The 2,768-nt window shown below is 57.9% G+C and overlaps 1 protein-coding gene across 1 annotated transcript in view; it reads left to right on the forward strand.

The window, feature by feature from the left end:
- Ccdc33 (coiled-coil domain containing 33) overlaps window positions 1-2,768 on the forward strand; it is a 60,962-nt gene that overhangs the window by 51,745 nt on the left and 6,449 nt on the right. The gene's annotated exons all lie outside the window — the stretch shown is intronic.

Genomic DNA, 2,768 nt, shown 5'->3' on the forward strand with positions numbered 1-2,768 from the left:
GTAGAGCACTCACCTTGAGCTAAAGAGCTGAGGGACAGCGCCCAGGCCCAGAGTTCAAGCCTCACAACCCACCAAAAAAAAAAAAAAGTTTCATGGACTTTCCTGCCCAGGCTGGCTTTGAACCACAATCCTCAGAGCTCAGCCTCCTGAGTAGCTGGGATGACAGGTGTGAGCCACCGTATCCGGCAATCACCATCTCCAGGGCCCTTTGCCTCCTGCCACACCCCTCCTGTCCCAGTTTGTTCCTCCTGTCCCCCAGTGGCAAGAGGAGACCACGGTGTGTGTGTGGGGGGGGGCTTCAACCATGCCTATGGCCCAGAGTGGCAGTGTGCCCGCCCCAGTGGCACAGCACACAAAGGCAGGGGTGTTGACAGCTCCATACTGAGCTGAGCCTCGTGGGCTGGGCCGCATCAGGTACAGCCTCGGCCTCCCCCTGGGTGTGGGAAGGCCCAGGACCCCCCCCTCCTATCAGTGTAGTGGGGGTAGCCACAAGTGGACCAAGAAGCCCCCACTTAGATGATGGCCCGGACTCCACTGTGGGACACTCATCCCAGGCTCTTGGGAGACCCCCCACAACTTCTTTATGGAAATGGGCGTCTACCCCTTTAACACTGGAGAACCATAGAGGATTCCACCCCCTCCCATGCCCACTGCCCACATGCCCACTGCCAGGCGTGCAGAGAAGGGTACTACTCCTGCCAGTGCCTGAGGCCCGGCCCCACCTCAGATCCCTCCCTCCCCACGGCGCTGGGGGAAGGGGTATCGATGGGGCGAGGAGGGTGCCCGGGCCCTGCCCTGCGCGCTGAGACCAATGTCCCCAGAAAGGCTGGGCCTGGGTGGCTCACGCCTGTCATCCCACCCACTCAGGAGGCTGAGATTGGAGGATCACAGTTCCAAGCCACCCTGATCGCCAATGAGCCAGCAAAAACCCAGACGTAGGAGCAGTGTGGCTCAAGTGGTAGAGCACCAGCCTGGAGCAATAAATAAATACATAAGCTCAGGGACTGCGTCCAGGCCCTGAGTTGGAGCCACTATACTGGTTTAAATTTAAAATGAAAAAAAAAGGGGGGTAGCCATTGCTAGCTATGGAGCAGAGGAAAGACAGAATGGAGGGGGGGGAAATCTCTGAGAGCAGCCGGCCCCTCCTGGCCCTGGGGCAGGCAGTAGAGGGGGGCGGGACCCCAGGAGAATGTGGTGTGCTGTACCACATGTACACACACACACACACACACACACCCCTGGCCCTCAAGGCTCAGCTGTGACGCAGACTGCGACCCTGAACATGAAGCCGCTGCTGCCTGTAGTCTGAGCCCTCTCAGCCCAGCTGTGCAACCAAGGCCACAGCTCTGTGGTGATGGTGGTCAGGAGGGGACGAGGGGGGGGCGGTAAATGGAGGCCAAGGACCCACTCCTCCCCTCCCCCGTAACGCCTCAGAGAGGGTAACCACATTGGGGCTGGGATAAAGGCTGTCCTTCCCCTCCCTCCAAAGAGACCCTCAGTGGGGCCTTTGCTTTACCAGCCCCCGGGGATGAGGGGTATGAGAGTCTCTTCTCCAGTGAACCACAAGGTCGGAAGTGGAGCTGTGTCTCAAGTGGCAGAGCACTAGCTTGGAGCAAAAAGCCCAGGGACAGTACCCAGACCCTGACTTCAAGCTCCAGGACTAGCGATCTGAGGATACTAGATGGGCATCAGGGTCAGTGCTGAGGTCAAGGCCCCCAGAGAAGCTGGGTGCTGGTGCACATGCCTGTAGTCCTAGCTACTCAGGAGGCTGAAATCTGAGGTCTGGTGAAGCCGGGGTGGGTGCTGGGGAATTCGAGCCTGGTGTGTGGGACCCCCTCCCTCAGAAGCCCCTTGTAGAGGTCAATTCCTCATCGAGGCTGAACCACCCAGCGGGAGGGGCCCAGGGGGATGCTGAGGACTGAGCTCTTCTTCTTGGGACCCCATCTGAGATGAAGGCCTCCCCAGTATCTGTACACACACACACCAAAGAAAGCCCGTGAACTCAGTTTATTCATCGCCCTGTGCATTTACAAGCAGACCTATTATGTTTGCCAAACTTGGGTCACACGGGTATTAATCATTCTTTGTGTCCTGTTTGCATTTTGTATGGGGGGGAGGGAGGAGAGTCATGGCAGGATCACACGGCTTAAGAAAAGTCTCAGGCCTGACATGGTGGCATACACCTGTAATCCCAGCCACATAGGAGGCAGGGATCGGGAGGATCATAGTGCAAGGCCGGCCCTGGTGCTCATAGGAATGCCGGGAATATGTCTAGACAGATGGGGTCTGGGCTGTGTGTGTGTGTGTGTGCCCGTGTGCACATGGCCGGTACTGGAGCTTAAACTCAGGGTCTCACACTCTTGCTGGCTTTTTTAAATTTATTTTTTACTTAGTTTTGTTCGGTTGTGGGGCTTGAACTCTGGGTCTGGATGCTGTCCCTCAGCTCTTGAGCTCAAGGCGAGTGCTCTACCACTTGAGCCACAGCACCACTTCTGGTTTTCTGAGCGGTTTATTGGAGATGAGAGTCTCATGGACTCTCTTGCCCAGGCTGGCTTTGAACCGTGATTCTCATATCTCAGCCTCCTGAGCAGCTAGGATGACGGGCCTGAGCCACTGGCGCTGGTCTGGATTTTAGGGGCCACAGCTGGAGCTCCTGGGGCACCTGGGCCCTGGGGGTGACCCACTGATCTGGGGGGTGAGCTGGGGGGTGACCCGCTGATCTGAGGGGTCAGTGGGGGGTGACCCACTGATCTGGGGGTGAGTGGGGG

The sequence above is a fragment of the Dipodomys ordii genome, unplaced genomic scaffold (genome assembly GCF_000151885.1).
Source record: "Dipodomys ordii isolate 6190 unplaced genomic scaffold, Dord_2.0 Scaffold15, whole genome shotgun sequence".
Taxonomy (NCBI): domain Eukaryota; kingdom Metazoa; phylum Chordata; class Mammalia; order Rodentia; family Heteromyidae; genus Dipodomys; species Dipodomys ordii.